Source organism: Talpa occidentalis, unplaced genomic scaffold, assembly GCF_014898055.3.
Source record: "Talpa occidentalis isolate TD23 unplaced genomic scaffold, MPIMG_talOcc4v2.1 talOcc4.10, whole genome shotgun sequence".
Lineage (NCBI taxonomy): Eukaryota > Metazoa > Chordata > Mammalia > Eulipotyphla > Talpidae > Talpa > Talpa occidentalis.
Genome location: NW_023600993.1, coordinates 89,624,360 through 89,642,214, shown reverse-complemented (window position 1 = coordinate 89,642,214; position 17,855 = coordinate 89,624,360). Strand labels below are relative to the sequence as shown.

The 17,855-nt window shown below is 51.1% G+C and overlaps 1 long non-coding RNA gene across 1 annotated transcript in view; it reads left to right on the top strand.

Moving 5' to 3' along the window:
• LOC119234847 (uncharacterized) overlaps positions 1–16,263 on the top strand; it is a 34,877-nt gene extending 18,614 nt beyond the window's left edge. The window contains exons 5-6 of the long non-coding RNA XR_008552587.1: positions 15,598–15,656; positions 16,172–16,263. This is a non-coding gene — a long non-coding RNA (uncharacterized LOC119234847). The remainder of the gene's footprint in view (positions 1–15,597; positions 15,657–16,171) is intronic.
• Positions 16,264–17,855: the final 1,592 nt, after the last annotated feature.

The window sequence follows — 17,855 nt, the reverse complement described above, 5'->3', positions numbered from 1 at the left end:
GGACCACCATGGCCTGTTGTGGCCGGAAGCAGCCAGGCTGCCGGCCCCTTTGAGAGTGGGTGTCCTTGTGAGAGAGTGACCGCTGGGAGGTCTTCAAGGGAATCGGGAGCTTCTGGGACAATCGGTCACTGTTTGGGGGAGTGAGGTTGGCAGGGCCTTGCCCCTCGGCACTGAGCCCCTTCCAAGGCCCTGCCAAGCCTGGGCCTGGTTTCTCACTGCCTGCCAGTTCCAGGGTGCTTGGGGAGGGGCCCTGGGGGGATTCATCGTCCTGTCTTCAGAGTCTTAGTGGGGGCCCAGGAGGCCTGGGCAGGTTTGCAGAGGCTCTGAGGAGGCCCTGATGTCTACCAGGCTGTGGGATTCAGAGTGTTTAGACTCATACTGGGCTGCCAGGAGTACCACAGGCCTGGGGATGCAGAAGGCCTGTGTGCTTTTTAACTCTGGGTGGCCTTAGTCAAGTACAAGACCATGAAGAAAACAAAGTCTCTGCCCTCAAGTAACCTATGTTTTTGTGCAGGGAGATGGGAGTGAAAGCTGGAGATTGTGTAAGGGAGAAAAATAAGGCAGCTCGAGGGGACACAGGTAACACTGCAGGGGCTATTTCTGCCAGGAGGCTAAGGGGGAATCTCTCTGCTGACATTTGAGCAGAAATCCAAAGGACACTGAGGAATGAGAGAGACGTGTGGTTATCTGGAGGAAGAGTGTTCAGGCGGAGGGAACAGCATAGGCAAAGCTGCTGAGCAGGGAGAGGACCTGGCGAAGGAAAAAGAGGCCAAAAGGGTGAAACTCTTTACAACCACCTGAGGGATGGTCCCACCACCATCCCCATCTCATAGATGGGGAAATTGAGCTCAGAGAGGTTAGACAACTTGCCAAAGGCCACACAGCCAGTAAAGGGAGGTACCTGACTGGAAATCCACTCATTCTGATGCCAGAGTTACTAAGACACTCTATAAAGGGTGTCTTTAAGGACACCTTGTCATCCCTACCTGGGTCCACTGGTGCTGACTCTTTGGTTTCCCTTCCATAGTTAGCGGGGGTTCGTGCTGGACACCCTGGAGCCTCTCTAAGGGCCTTCCTGCATGCCTGGGGTCTGCCAGGCCTGGCTGTTAGTCCTGATCTGCACTACTGTGCCTTGCACTACTGGCTGATCTGTAAACTGGGATCATTTTCCCAACCTCTAGAGCCTGGGAAGAGGCAGTGAGCTCAGGACATGGTGGATGATTAAAGTACATTTATCTCCCCCCCTCCAGGCCCCTAAAGCTGTGGTCCTCATACCTCAGGGCAGCCTTTCTGGGCACGTGTTCAGCAGGGGACATCCTCACTCTGTGGATGCTGAATCTGCAGACCCGGGGAAGGAGGGGCTCAGCAGATTTCCTAGGGATTCTGAGGACCGCCCCGGGGCAAGGCTGCTATAAAACCTCACACAAATGGGAGGCTTAGGAGGCCCCCTCCTAAGAGGGGGCCCCTCTTAGGAGGCCCCCTCCTGTCCTCTCCCAGGGCTCTCTCCGCTTTTCCTCCGTGGCATCCATCACGCTTGTAATTACTTGTTTAGCATCTGTCTGCCTCTCCGGGCTGCGCGCGCTTGCATTCTCACTGGCCTTGTTCATGGCTGGGTCCCCGGCACCAAGCGGCCTGCCTGGGGTGTAATAAATGTGTGTGTGAAAACAAGCAAACAGATGCCTGGCTGGCAGAGTGAATGCACGCGCGCTCTTTGGAGCAGCTGGACTCAGTGTCCCCCCGAGGCCTGGGTTCTAACATGGGCTCTGCAGTCCCACACTTCTTGTGTTATCTTGGACAAGTCACGGTTCCTTTGGACATTTACACTCATTAGTTGAGGTGGGGCACAGGGGATCCTGGAGAGTTCTGGGGGAACTTGTGGGGACACATTCTAGGGAGACTTGCTTGAGCAAAGGCGAGGAGGCATGAAGGTGCACAGCTTGCTGATAGCCACTGCCTTGTGAGTGAGTGAGTGTGTGAACATGGTGTGTATGGGTGTAGGAAGGTACGTGAGTAGGGTGTGTATGTGTGAAGGTGCATGAGCATGGTGTGTATGGGTGTAGGAAGGTACGTGAGTAGTGTGTGTATGTGTGAAGGTGCATGAGCATGGTGTGTATGGGTGTGTATGGGTGTGTGAAGGTGCATGAGCAGGGTGTGATGGGTATGTGTGGTGTGTGAGCAGGGTGTATATGAGTGTGTGTGAAGGCTCGTTTGGGAGTGTATATGAGTGTGGTTTGCACCTCAGCATCTAAGGATGCTGAGGCACACATCTGCTCCACATCTCTGGGGGAGGGGCGTGGCAGGCAGTTCCCAGCCCTTCTGGGGACCAAACTGAGGAATTTGATGCTATGGAACCTGGGAACAAGACAGGTATCTTTGGGGAGCCTTTCAGTCCCATACTGGAGGCCCCTAAGACCAGGTTGATGAGTCCAGACTTGGGCCTGTGTCCAGGGAGCCTGGGGAGGGGACAGCACCCTGGAGGTAGATCCCTGGCCAGTGGTGCTGCAATGGAGGAACCCCCAGGCCCCAGGTCACATCTCCCTTCCTGACACAAGACCCCAGCATGAGTTTCTCAAGCCCAATCAGCAGCTCAGCTCAGTGACAGGTGTGTGTGTGTGTGTGTGTGTGTGTGTGTGTGCGCGCGCGTGCACGCACACTCCAGGCTGACTCTTAGTGGACCCGTGCCTCTTTGAGAGGGAATTCTATCATGGAAATCGTTCGGTGGCCCCTGGGTGGCCCGGGGTCGCGAAGCAAGCTGGCACTAGAATATTTCCAGCTCGCGGTAATGAAAGCAAGCGGCAGCTTGGCGTGTTTTCAGGCTTGAAAGCCGTAGCGCATCGCTCAGTCACCGGCGGGCGTTATTACCCACTGCTAATGGGGGCTGCTGCTCCAGGCCATGAGGGAGAGAGGGCTCAGAGAGGTTAAGTGACTTGCCCAGTGTCACAGGGGCCAGTAATGGGAGGGCAAAGTCCAAGGCGCAGAGTTTGGCCTCTCCCCCTCCCCCAAGGCCACGCTGCTCCCCGGATGGATCATCTCTGAGTGTTGCCTAAGCGCTGGTTTCCATAGCAGCAGGGCCATTCCTGCACAATGGATCCCCCCATCTCCCTGGGCTTTGCTTGGTGGAGGCTGCAGGGGAGGGAGATGCTCTATTTTGGGGGACCATTAGGGTATAAGGTGGGGAGGAACTGGGCAGGCCTATTGGGTGGCCCCGGGGCCAAGACACAAGGGCCACTCTTTTATTCAGTTCGTCAGTTTCAGCGCTGGGATCAGGTTCATTTCCAGGTGGAGGATGGGGAGGGAGGAGGAAGAAATATGAAAGCACCAGAAGTACAGAATGGGAATGACAGACAAACCAAAGACAGAATACATACGCCATGACAGAAAAAAATGAAGAAACACGCACTGTTTTGCAACAAATTCTTTCACCTCATGGTTACCACTGTGGGTTCTGTTCACCCCCATTTTACAGATGAGGAGACTGAAGTAAGAGCAGCGATTCTCAAAGGACAGCCCCAGAGCCAGCATTTCCCCTGGAAGGCGGGAGGGGGAGGGTTTTGGTTAACATGCAGATTCCCTGATGCTACCCTGACCCGGCAGAGTCAAAATGGAGCCAGAAACCTGCACTGAGTGGATTCCCAGGAGAAATTTCTAGAAAGCACCCACTGTTGGAACAGCTGCCTTCCACGTAAGATGCAGAGCCAGGACTTAGGACCCAGAAGGGAGTCAGAAAGACAGGAAAGTGACAAAGAGAAGCTTTTCAAAGCAAGACAGATATGCCTCGGAAGAGGCAGCAAAGAGGAAGAGAGAAATAAGTCAGAAAGAGACACGTGGGGAGAAGTTCACAGGCCCAGGAGAAGGAGCGCCCTGGCAGGATCAGAGGGCTTCACTGACTAGGGACTGTCAGTCTGAATACTGCCCTCCGCCCCTCCTCACGACAGCCCTGAGAGTTAGGACCCATCACTCCCCTTTTCTGGATGAGGAAACTGAGGCATGGAAAACAAGTAAATAGAGACTTGGTTAGAACCTGCGGCCTGACACAGGTCATGCCCCTCACCACCAGGTCGGGATGGCTACTGAGTGGCAGCCAGATAGGAATCTGGCTTCCAGCAGAGCTCACCCCACCCCCAGAGTGGACCCTGATGGCCCTCGGGTGGTGTCAAGGCCAGCTGGGCATGTGCTGAGGGCCAGGACACTGAGAGTGGCCATTGGTGACCATGTGGACAGAGCTTGGGATCAGATAGGGGCCCAAATTGGCTCTCTGTGTCACCATGGGCAAGCTGCTCACCCTTTCCATGCCTCAGTCTCCTCACCTGTAGTTGGAGACGTGAATAAGACCTGTCTCCAAGGGCTACCGGGAGGCCCTATCTGAGAAGGGCTTAGAACAGAACCTAGTGCTAGTACATGCTCAGTAATAGCTAGTTGTCAGGAGCACCTAGAAGCCTGGGAGTCATACAGATGGTCCCCACTTCTGGTGGTTTTCTTGGGCTTCTGTGCCCTGAACTGGGACAGTGAGTTCTACCCTCTTCTGAGCACCTGATTAGATCTATGAGATTCTACTTTCTCCATCCCAGCCACTGGGCAGTAAATTCTCCCTCCCTGATGGGAAGCCGGGTACTGACCATGTCCCTTTTATTTGCTGTGTGACCTTGAGTAAGCCCCTTGACTTCTCTGAGCCTCAGTTTCCTCATTAGTAAAGCAGAAAAAGTGACTTGTGGTATAATGAGAGTTGAATTCTTTATTGCTTTTATTTTTATCCATGTGGACATCCACATGGATTACTTTATAATAATTACAATAATTACTTTATTGAGTACCTACTATGTACCGAGCATTGTTCTAGCCTCTGAGAATACATCAGTGAACAAAACAGCGAAGATCCCAGTCCTGGTGGACTTGACACTAGCACAGGAGCTGCTAGACACTAAACCAATAGTAAGTAAAATACAAAGCATAATGGATGGTGATGAGGATTGTGGAAGTAATGATTAAATCAAGAAAGGGGAATAAGGAGTGAGGTAGGGGAATGCAATTTTAAATAGGATGGTCAGGGGAGGCCTCTCAAAAGAGAGACCTTGAAAGAGAGGCCACCTTCTTCCACCTTGACAAGAGCTTTGTATGCAGAAGGGCCACGAGCGTGCCTGGCATGTTCCATGAATGTGTGGCCTGCTTAGCTGAAGAGTGAAAGGAGACTGGCTGAAGGCAAGTCAGGGGGGCAGCAGGGGGCAGGAGGGCAGGACCTCATGGGCCACAGTGGGAACTCTGGCTTTTCTGGGCATGCAGTGGGGAGCCGCAGGAGCTGACTGAGTGGAGCAGGGCGTGACCTCACTTTCATTTACTAACTGAGTGTAACCCTGATGGCAAGATGGGATCACAGTGCTCCTCCACTCTGCAGCAGAAAAGGGGGGGTCGCCCGAGCCTTGGACTCTGCCCTCAGGCCCCACTAGGCCCCACCCGGCCAGCCACGTGGTGCTGGCATTCCACACTCCAGGCCTGGGGCTCTCTTCTCCTTCTCCCCACTTCTCAGCCTTGACTCCTGCTTGTCTTCCCATCACCTCCTGGCAGCCAGCCCAGAGTCCTTGACCTGCCCTCATCCCTCCTTTCCCAGAGATCCAAGAAGCAGGATCAGGCAACAGGTCTTAGCTCCCAAGTACCAGGTTCAAATTCTGCCTCAGTGCTCTTCACTATAAAGTGAGGGAAGGATAATAGCCCATTAAAAGCCACCATCCCAGTAAAAAAGAACCCCAAAGATTCAGTCATGCATCAAGGGGCGCACCGCACTGGGTTAGGAAACATCAGAGCTTTTATTCAGGCTGCACTGCCCCAAGGCGGGAGTCGCGAACTCGCCCTGCCCATCACCCACAGGAGAAAGGCCTCGAGGTGCCCAGCCATCATGCCCCTGACTTGTATTTTATGTATCATTTAAATCATTTAATCTTCCAACAACTGTCTGGCATGGTTCCTACTATCATCCTTGTTTACAGATGAGAAAACTTAGGCTCTGATAAGCAAAGTAGACCAAAGTCTCATAGCTAATCAGCAGCCAGAGCCAGGATATGAACCCAGGTGTTCTAGCTCTGGGTGACTAACCACTACGTTATGTGACACTGACACTGCCCTGCCCCGCACCCCAGCCCCAGCCTGCACCTCAGCCCCAGCCCACACCCCAGCCTCAGCCGAGGCATGTAGTTTGGATGTTAATCTAGGAGTCTTGCTTGGGCAAATCCCTGGAGCCTGTCTCCAGCATGTAGGACAGTGTGCAAAGAGTTAACTTTTCCTGGTGAGATTTCACACTGTGGAAAGGGAAGCTTCACCCCAGACACAGGCAGGCATCCCACACCCACCTCCACACCCAGCAAGGGTGAGGAGTCTGCCTGCACAGCAGAGCCTCTAGAATGTGATTTCCTGAAGTGTCACTTCACCCCTGCCACAGCCCAAACACTGTGGGGCTGGGCCTCCCTCGCCTGCCCCGCTTTGCCCAGGGGCCTCTTCTACATAGATTTTCACTCCGGCCAAGGGACTACAGAGAACTTGCTTCTGCAGGGATGAGTCCTGGCTAAAACCTGCCCTCCCTCCAGAAGCCTTCCCCAGCCCTCGCTTCCCTTTATTTAGTTCCTTTTTGATTCAGTGGCTGTCTGCTGAGGACCTACTGGGTGCCATGTGGTGTCACAACCAGAACCTTGCTTAAGCATCACTGCAATTTCGTGCAGTTGGCCATTTAAGAAAGTCACCAGTCAATATTGATTGAGCTCTTACTATGTGTCTGGCACTCCACTGGATACGGGGACACAGCATAGAAGAAGCAGACAGATAAGGACCTGACTCTTGGGGGCTTGCGGTCCAGGTAGAGTAGACAGACGATGCGGGGAGAGGCAATTGTGGGCAGAGTGGGATAAAGAGGAAGGCAGGGGTGCGGTGCAAGCACAGAGCAGGAGCTCAATAGAGATCCGTGTTTGAATGAGCAGCTCTGAGTCTCCCGCAGGATAATAGATCTCTGCAAGCTCTCCGGAGTGTCCCCCTATTATATTAATCAGGGCAGGATAACTGCTGTAACAACAACCTCCAGATCTCAGTGGCTCAACCCAGTGCTGTTTATTTCTCACGCCTGTCAAGGTCCAGTGTGGTCAACTCCCCCCAGTCATACAGAGACCCAGCCCCTTCCACCCCGTGCCTCTGCCATCATTTGGGATCTTGGGTTCTTTTCTGGACCTTCTGCATCCCCCAGGGGAGGAGATGGAAATGTAGGCATCCCTGTGTGGGAGGTTTTGTGGGCAGGTTTGGGAGGGACTCAGAATCACTTACTTGGTCTTTTTGGGGATCCAGGTAGAGGCCTAGAAGTGAAGGAGGGAGTGGTGTCAGCACCCAGATGTCTCAACTCCTCCAGATATTTCCAGTAGGGGAGAGACAGTTTTCCTAAATAAAGAGTGCTCAGGAAGGGGGCATGGGCTTGGGTGGCCACAAACCTTCTCTCTGGCAAGGTTTCTTTTGGCATCAGGATTCTTTTGGCACCAATAGACATAACCCCAATTCAAGCTCAGTTAAGAAATAAAGGGAATTGTATTGTTGTGGGCAGGGAAGACAGATTCATGAATGGTTGAATAGAGGGACTCAACAAAGTCAGCTTTTCTGCATGACTGTCCAATAAGCATGCTGTGGGGAAGACGGCCATTCACAGTCAGCCCCAGAATCACAGCTCCAAGGTCAGCACACCTGGGGGGAGCTGTGGTTTCTTCCTCTTACATGTCATATCCATGTCCACACATCAGCCTCACAAAATCACTTTCATCCTCCTGGTTGGAACCCACGACCCCCTTGTTTGAGAGGTCTTGGTAGAAGCCCATATGGCGTGGAAGGAGGCACCATTTTCCCTACAAAGGACTCTGCTAGATAATATCATCAAGTCCACTGTAGGGGACTTTCTAGAACTTACCAGAACTTTCCAAAAGCATTTGGGTCTATCACACAATCCTAGATGTCAAAGGATAAAGGAACCCTGAGAAAACCAGCAACTGATATCTTTATTAATAGCCAATTTCCAGGAGTCAAGTGTGGGCTTTGTGCTTTATGGTGTCAACATAATCTTTTCCCTCTCCCTTCCCCCTTAAACTCAGAAATGGTAGGGGGGTCAAGAGATGATTACCCAAATGTCAGCTAAAAGACAAAGCTGCTTAGAGACCGTGTCCTAGGCATGCAGGCCAATGGAAACAGCCCACCTGAGTCTCCCAAGTGGACAGTGGGCCTCTCCGCTCCAGGTGGATGGACGAGCACCGAGCACTGTCCCCAGACCGTGAGGGCAGGACACGCCTTCACAGGCGGGTGATACAGGCTCAGCCCTTGCCCTCTGCTCACAGTCCTGTCCAGGCTCCTGGCTCTGACAGAGGCCTTGCCCCTGCACAGGGGTAGGGGCCTGGGCCTGAGACCTTGGGGAGTACCAGCAAGCACCCCTGATGGGGAAGTTCCTACTTCCTAAGGAAGCAGATGAGATTTATGAGGGGCAGGGAGTCAGAGAAGGAGCATGTTTGTTTTCCTTTCTTTTTGGAAAATGACTATTCAAATAACAATCCACTGTGAAATTTTTAAAGAAAAAAAATAACAGAAGAGAACTGTAAAAATACAAGCCACCTTCAATTCCACCATCCAGTGTTAAGTTATCGTTACATGTCGGTGTAGATCCCTCGGGCCTTTGTGAGTGTGTGTGTTTAAACAAAATTAGAATCTGCTTTATGCATAATTTCCTATCCTGCTTGTTTTAACATTCTATATAAAGCATTTCAGCATGTCCACGGGGCTGGAGGCAGCACGAGGGTGGGGAAGGAATTGTGTCTATTGATGACCGTGGTGTCCCTGGGGCTAGCCTATGTGCGGTGCTCAGAAAATATTATTGAAAATAATGACAGTGACAGGTAATTGGTAACAAGCGACTTCTGACCATGCATGTAATTGTACCCTCCCATAAGCACTTCTGTGAACCACATCTTATTACAGATCAGGACACTGTGATCAGAAGAGCTGAAGTCGCCCCCCCAAGGTCACACGTGGGCCCCATCTCTGCATAAACACGTGCATTTTCCCACTTGACACATTTTCTTGCCACATTCCATTTCTAATCAGGGACTGAGGGGGCAGCTCTGCTTCCCCTGAGACAGGGAGCTCTCCATTTGGAAAGGTCGCCCCACCTGGGGCAGGGCCCTGGGGGCTGTCCTGGGGCAGGCTGTCCAGGTCTGATAAGTCCCCCCTTGACCAGCCCGGACCCAGGATGTCCCTGTGTCCCTCCCTCCCTGGGCCTGTTGCGTGACCCCTGTCTCGGTGCATGGGCCAGGGCCTCTGCCCATCCTCCCTGCAGTCAACATCCTTCCTCACTGCCCATTTACTATCGTCTAGAGCATCTAGAAGGTCCCTGGGGTGGATGCTGGTGATGCAGCACCCATATTCCTTGGCTCCTTCTCTTATTTCAGGTCACCCTCTCCCCGTGTCCAGTGGCCAGTACATAAGTCTGCATGGGGATTTTCTCTGGCCACTGAGCCCCCTTGGCTCCCAAGCCTGCCCAGCAGGTGGGAAGTACTGGGAAGCTGATCCCTCCTGGCAGCCCTCAGCCAGTTGTTACAGGAATTGGCATCTAAACAATCCAGTTCCTTTGCCCTCAGGGGAGGGGCTCAGTTCTGAGGCTATCCCATGGTCAGCCCCAGTAGTAATTGGCTGGACAATAAAGATTCACTGGCTCCCTTTCCTTCACTGCCTCACTCTCCCACTCCCCGTAGTGTTTTCTGGGGTCTCTTTCTACAGGGGTCTCTTTCTACAGAAGCTTGAATCTTTGGTTCAAGGCTGGCTTGGTAGGGAACCCACCTAAGACTTCTATTCTTTCTTCCCTGCAGGCACCACCCACTTTAGGCCTCCCCCACTGACATTCCCCAGAGTCTTTGTCTCTGAGGAGTCCATTCTCCACATTTGTCCCCAGGGTCACCTTTTAAAAATATGTTTTCTCTACCCCCCACTACTTTGCTGACTTCCCCTTGGCTCCAGGGGTAAGTTCTCAGCACGGAGTTCCAGACTCTCAGTGTTTCTACTCTGTTGACCTCTCCAGCATCTTTTGGACTCATGACCCTGTGCTTGGACCCTACTAACCTCTCTCTCATGTCTCTGCCTTTGCACTTGCTGTTCCCCATGCCTGGCCTGCTCTTTCCTATCTTGGTCACTCAGAAAACTTCTACTCATGCAGCAAGACCCATCTTAGAAGTCACCTCCTCTCTGAAGCCTTCCTAAAGCATCCTAGATATCGACAACCCCTGTCTTCTTTTGTGTCCTGTTTGTACATTCTCCATCCCTTTTATCCAAGACTTACTACCTTATTGTAGTTGTGTGTTTACATGTCTGTCTCCTCCCCAGGACTGAAGACTCCTTGAAGTTAGGCTCAGCCCTCCTCACTTGTCTCACCCCGGGGACAAATTAGGTTTGTCAAATGAATTAAGGGGCTCCTTACTAGCCAAATTCTTGCTCAAAACTCAGGAACCGAATAGCTTAGGATAACACGATGTCCCTCAAGATTTTAAGCACGTTGTCCAACATCCTGCAATGTGCACTTAGCATGGGCATGGATTTGGGTGGCAAGAAATACTTATATATGAATGAATTAATTACTTAATGAATGAGGGAGTTCAAAGCTGAGAATGTTCATCAACTCTGGGCACAGACCTGCATGAAGTTGGTTGAGAGAAGAGAAGGAGGGAACAGGGAGATGCCAAGCCAGAGCCAAGAAAGTTGTTTTGCTTTGGAATATATTATTTTTGCAGGTTGCTATAGTTACCGCTGTGAAATTAAAAATTAAAACCTTGTGAAAGAGAGAGGGTTGACTGAGATGAGGCAGTTCCTTGACAGGCTGAGTTATTTATCTTTTTCCCATGTAACATCTGGTTATGTGCTTGCAAATTTATTTTTAATTCTGAGCTCTAAAAAGGATTTCGCGGTGATGCAAGGTGCCCGGATGCACTGCTTGGGAGGGGATGGTGAAGTCGGTGGTATCCCGGGACGATGGGTGACCCCCAGCTTGTCCCCAGACCCTTGCTGCACAACCTCTAGGAACTAGGGGGCGGCTGGAAGGCGTTCCGGACCCCCTGCCAATCAAGCAGCAGCCGTAACCATGGTTCCCAGATGCAGAGCCAGGATGGGGGCTGCGCTCACGCTGGTTCCTGTGGTTGTTTGAGCATGAGGACAACACGGCTGGGGGTCGAGGGAAGCTGTGAGGTTCTCTCTCTTCAGTCTGCACCGAACCCGTGCAGCCCCATGTGACTCCTAGGAGCTTCCTGCACCCCCAGAGTGGCAATGAGTAGTTTCTTGAAGACAATGGCCGGAGTTAGAAGTGGGATCTGGACACAGCCCAGTCATTGCTGCTGTGTGACCTTGGGGTACCCCCTTCCCTCCCTGGGCCCTCTTCCCCCAGTTCTTCAGGGAGGGGTTAGAGTGTGGGATAACCCTGCAGGCCCCTATTCCAGGAGTCAAAGTGAGTCTGAGGCTTCGTTTGTACCTATTTTTTGCTTCTGCCTGACTGTCCCAAGTGGAAGGAAGATCGGGGCCTAGGCAGGCTGTCCTGAGGCCCCCTTTCCTTGCCAGGCTTCCTCCTGCTCCAGACCTTAATTCCTCTGCCTAGAACTCTCTTTTCCCAGAAGTTCAGGGCTCCTTCCCCCACCTACTCAGGTCTCTGCTCAAAGGTCAACTTCTCAGCAAAGCCTCCCCACCTCCCTGTAGCACCCATCACACCTGTGGGTAAGTGTACTGCTCCCATCTGTCTGTCTGCTGTTTGCTTTTTCTCCTAGGATTAAACTCCAAGAAGGCAGGGGACTATCTGTCTTGGTCACAGCAGGGCCTGGCACACTGTGGGATTTAACAAATATTTGTCAAGTAAATGGATGAATGAATGAATGGATGAATGACTGAATGAATGAAGAAGACAGCTATTGGTCCCTGCCATATGCCAGACTAGGTAAGGACAAGTTAGGATAGGTTAGAACTGAGGGGGAAGTAGATGAGACAAAAAAAAATCATAAGTTAGGAAAAAAGAATGTCAAAGGTAACTTCGAGGCAGGAAATAAATTCCCTCAAAATGACTGTGTGTGTGTGTGTGTGTGTTTATCATGGGGAGATTCTTTTCTGCTGTGGTAAAATTATCATCCAGGGTGGGAGATAGAAAATAATTGTATAGATAAAGCCTAAATTATCTTATAATAACAAAAGCAATAAACTACCATGTGGCAAGTCCTCCTTATATATAGAACACAGAGCTCTGGACAGATTAACTCCAATCTTCACAAAAGCCCCTCTGTGAGAATAAGGACTTGTCTGTTATTTTTGCCGCTGTATCCCAGCCCCTGGTGCATATTAGGGGCCCCAAACTCACTTAGGGAATGAACCTCCATTTTATATTCAAGGTGCCTGATCAGAAAGGGCGAGTGATTTGTCCAATGACACACAGTGACAATCTTTGACTCTGTCCACATCGAGAAGAGGGATCTTCTTCCTACCTGTTCTCTTTCCCCTTCCCAATCTTTACAACTTGTCTGACACTCTGCATAGCTCAGAGTTTGAAGACCTTGGGCTGGATGCAATGAAAATCAGGCCAAGGGGCTCTAGTATCTAAATTGCAACTTAGCCTGTTTCCCGTGTCTCTGAAGCCTCCTGGCTCATTGTCATCCTCCCCTGTGCCTGACGGGGCTAGTGTGGGAGGACCAGAGAACATTTTGTGGGTAGACAGATTCCAAACTTCTTGACAGGTCTGGACTCATTACCCAGGCTCCCCCATGGGTGAGCTCCAAAAAGCATGGCTGAAGCCCTGGGCCTGCGTGTTCAGCGGGGATGAATAATTAAAGAACCATCAGGCGCCAACAGCTTGACGAGGGGGTTGCTGTGTAGCTGGCAACACCACATCCCAGCCCAAGTCTGTTTTTGGGTAGAGGCCTTTATTTCTGACGGCTGCTTCTGTGCTCCCAGGGCAACGGATCTGCAGCAGAGGAGCCTGATCTGATTGTGCTAGTGGACAGAGGGCATCCCTGGGGCAGGACAACGGCAGCCAGACAATCAAGGGTCCAGCCAGCGTTGCCTACTGGACATGGCCGGGGGTGCTGAGGGAAGGAGGTCTCTTTTTAGTTCCTATTGGGTGTCTTTTTTTTCTTCTGCAAAATGGGGAAATGTCTTCCACTTGGCAGGGCTGTTGAGGCACTGAAGTCGGGTAATGTGAACTGTGAAGTGCCGTGTAAGGGTTGAGAGAGATGCATCCACTCACTTGCTCACCGTCTGCCTCCCTGGCCAAGATGGGAGTGTGGCTGGAAGGACCTCAGGGGCTTTAGTCACCTGTGCTCACCTGGAACTTGGCAGCCCTCCACAAATATCTGCTTAACAGTCAGACGCAGGATGGGTGCATTTGGTAACTGTGGGCCAAATCAAATGTGGTGCCTGCAGGTCCAATTTGCTTCAACTATGGATTTTCTTGGCAGGTGAACTCAGGGCAGGAGCTCCCCTGCCATCTCTCACAATTCTCAAATGGGTTCACATCTGTTGGTCTGGCGGCTGGTGACAATGTGGCCTGACAAATAATTACTCAGGAACCTTTTCTGAGCCCCAGCCCAGGCCTCATGTGCATTTTGGGAGAGGTAGAAAGAAGAAAGTGTGACCCCTGGGAGGCCATGTGATTCCACAGAGGGAGCATGGGCTTAAGGCAGGCATTCCTCAGGTCCCATCTCCTTCCCACCACTAGGAAAGTTAAGAATGCACCCACAGCTATAAATAACAGAAAGTTTGCTACTGAAGCATACCTAGTCGGGACTTACTGCCTTACATGGCAGGATGTGGTGTTGCCAGCTACACCACAGGGTAAGCCAAGGGGACTAATGTGGTTCTTACTGATGCCTCTGGGGACCTGGTGTCCTTACCATCTTTAGTGTGTAGCCCTTGTCCTCATCCTTGGTGCGTTATAGTTGCAAAGTGACTGCAAGGACTCAGGCATTGCATCTCTGTCCCATGTTGCAAGAAGAGAAATAGACAAGTGTGACCAAGATGTGAGGTGTGTCATTCCTGCTCCACCAAGTACCACCTGTGTCTTCTCAGGCAGGTTCTGTAACCTCCATGTGCCTCAGTTTCCTCATCTTCGAAAGAGGGATCATGGCCTTTCTTCATGGACCTGTTTTATGAGGACAAAATGAGTTCATTCATGTGAAAATCTTAGAATTATGTCTACCCTATGGTAAGCATTCAAAAAAAAAATGTAGCTTTTAAATTCTTGTTATTATTCTAGGGATAAAATTTTGACACCAGTGAGAACAATTAGACCCCAAACATCTGAGGGGGCCTCCAGTTCTGTCTCAACCTGCTGTGTAATTTTGGATAAGATGCTGCCCCTCTCTGGGTTGGAGTCAATACAATGATTCTGTACAATGAAGATCTGGAACCCCAGGGTCTCTACAGTTCTCCCCAAATGGGATTCAGGATCCTAGCAGATAGTCATAGTCAGCTGGCTGGTGATTCTCCCTTCCCAGTGAGTGTGACTTGTTATGAAGGGGAGCAGGGTCTTGGGGAAGGGAAATTTTGACAAATTTGGGGGCTCTTCTAGGTTTGCTAATTCTAGATCCCTCCTTCCCAGACTTGGTGTCTGGCCCTGGGTGGGTGGCGTCTCTGTCTCAGGGAGACCTGAGTTTCCCCACTCCCACCTCCAGCCTCCACTTTCTCTCGTTGGCCACACTTGCTCTTGGTTCCTGCCACCCTGCCTTCCTTCTTTAGAAGTCACTTCCTCTTGTTGCTATCCCAGCAGGCATACACTTTGCTGTGAAGTCAGTTTCCTGGAGGGGAAGGGCCCTGCAATGGGGAAGGGGTGGTGAGGAGGTTCCTTGGGCCTCTCTGTGACCTAGTATTGTGCTTTTTTTCCCTTGAGAAAGGGGTTAAGAAACCTCTCTACCCTCCTGAAAAAAAGTGTTTCTTTCTTGGTTGGTGACCTCAGCAAGTTCCCACTACTTGTTGGGCCTTGGTTTCCTCCTTGGTGAAATATGGCAGCCAGATGCCACAGTTTTGAGGGAACTAAGCAGACTGGGGCCTCTGAGTGGAAGGTCTGTGATGGCAAAGGCTGTGCTTGTCATACCAGCCCCTCAGACCCCAGATGTGGTGTCAAGACTTGTGGGGAAGGGGCAGCTTTTTATTTATTTATTTATTTATTTTTATTTATACAACAACCGGGGTACAGGCCAGATGTTCAGGAGGGTGAGAAGACCCACCAGAGACAGAGCAGGGAGAAGAACAGGCAGACTGATGAAATACACTACTGAGGGGTGCAGCGGGCATGACAGGAGAGGTCTGCTGCGCCATGTGGGAGACTCGCTGGCCGGCGGGGATGGAGCTGGAGCTGCAGAGGCTGGACAACTTCATAGCATGGTGCTCAACCGCCTGCGCCACTAGGGGAGGCCCGAAAGGGGCAGCTTTAACAAGGTCCCATGCCTCAGCCCCTGCCTCCTCGGGCAGCAGTTTCTCCTTGGTCTCCTTGGCATCTGTGGAAACTCTGGTTGGAAGACAGGACTCCGAGGTTAAAAGATGGGGTTTTCTAAACTAATGTTTTATTAACTTTTGTTCCAGGCACTCTGCTAAATGTTTCACCTGTTTTAATTTGTGCACTCCCAAAGCAATGCTATGAGGTAAGTCCTACGGCTAGTTCTGTTTTAAAGACAAGGATAATGAGCAAAGGGAAGTTTAGTATTTTTGCCCAGGGCCACACAGCAAAGTAAATAGGGCTTAAACCCTGGCAGCCTCACTCTCACTACTGTTTTCTCTTAGAAAACCACTGATTCAGCTCCTCTTTCTGCTTCCCAGCCTGGTACTGAAATCCTGCTACAACATTTCTCAACTTACACACATTCAGGGCTGGGGCGCTCCCTACCTCCCTGAGGACCATGGTTGCCTGCACTAACTTGAAAATTCTTCCCCAAGTTTGTGAATTCCTGAACAAGTCCTCAGGGCTCAAAAGGGTTTCCTGGGAAACGGAAGCTTGCTCAGCCCTCAGGGACCTGGTGCGGTCTGGATCATAGATGGAGAGATTTAGAAGAAGCCAATGAGCCTCATGTTTTGGGTCACAGGATAAGACATCAGAATGGGGGTTCAGAGCATGCTCTGGAATTATTGCCTCCCTGAACTTCAATCCTGTCTTCTGCAGGATGGCACTTGTAATACCACTGCCTGGTTGATGTAAACAAGAAATCCACGTCATTAAAGCAATGTTAACTGGTGCTTGGTATCATCATCATCCTTACCTACGAAGTCCATCTTGTCCCTGCACATTTTAGGAATGACTTGGTCCGTGGCTTGATCATAGAACTGATGAGGTCAGGAACTTGATTCTTGGGTCCTCTTTGGCATAGAGAAGAATATAAGTAGGCTCTTCCTTACAGCTTGAGCTGAGCAGTGGCAGATTAAGTAGAGGTTCATCATGCCAAGTGAGAGGCTATTGGTCAGAGGCTGGCCCAGTGCGGGGGAGAGGCTGCCTTGTGGGCACATGGTGGTGGGAGAGGCAGGAAGTTACTTCTACGAACACAGCATCGATGGGGTAGCCAGGTGTTCAAATGCAAACATCGCTCTGTGTTTGGCTGGCAGTTTCTATGCTACATTGGAGTGTGAAGACAGTTTGGCTGGGTGTAGGCTAGACTGGGCAATCGTTCTAGACTTTCTGGAATATTTTAGGTGGTTTAGGGACACAAGAGGCAGGATACCTCAGTGAAAACAAGGACTGGGGAAGCACTTGCCACCAGTGTGAACACTCTGGGTCCGTTCTAGAAGACAGAGAAGTGGTTAAAGAACTAAATGTGATGATTCAGCTGAGGAGTTAGAAAAGTTGCCAACTTTTTGTCCTAACCATATTGATAAATTTGACACCTAATTCCAGTTTGCTGCTCTCTCTTAAAAAATCAGAACGAGGGCCTCCCTGGTGGCGCACGGGGTTGAGATGAAACCTGTGAAGCTGTCTGCAGCCTCTGTAGCACAAGTTTGATCCCCGGCCAGCCAGGGAGCGACTCACATGGCGCAGCAGACCTCTCCTGTCTACCCCCTCTGCTCCCCTCAGCAGTGTATTTCAGTCAGTCTGCCTGTTCTGTTCCCCACTCTGGATCTGGTGAATCCTCTCACCTCCCACACCTCTGGCCTGTACCCCAGCTCTTGTATGCATAAATAAATAAATCCTTAAAAAAAAATCAGAACGATCCTACATCCTTGACCTGTTTTCTCAAGAGGCCAAGCCAGGTATCTCGGACTGTTCCCCACACCACCACCCCCGTCCCCAACTGAGTGGAGGAGCATGGACTCTGTAATCTGTCAATCCACCCCCTGCCCACAGGCAGGTCAGAGGTCAGCTGGTCTAGCTTTCTGCCCTAACAATCCTGCCCCAGGCCTTACTACCTGCTGAGAGATCCCCTGGAGAGGAAAATTCCCCACCCCTGGAGGTGTTTGCTCAGGGCTGCTTGAGGATGAATATTTCCTTTCATAATGTTGCTGATCATTTTTCCCTCCAGGCAGGAGAAGAGGCTCTCCCAAGCTTCTTGCAGCTGTGGTGCCCTGTGGGCTCTTAATCAATGTTACATGACAATTAATAATACATCCTCCTGCTCCGACTCTATCACTCCATGCAAACTGCTCCCTCTGACAACCTGGCAAGATTTTGGCCAGATGAAGCCGAAATCAAAGGCCTGAAATTAGAGCTGAAAACTTTCCCCCTAATCACTTCTGGGAGGGAGTCAGGAGAGCATATCCCCTGCCTGTTGTGGTGCTGAGTAAGGGTCTCATTTTACCCTCATTATGACTCCATTGGATGACCAGCCCTGACTTAGAAATGAAGACAGGCCTGGGGG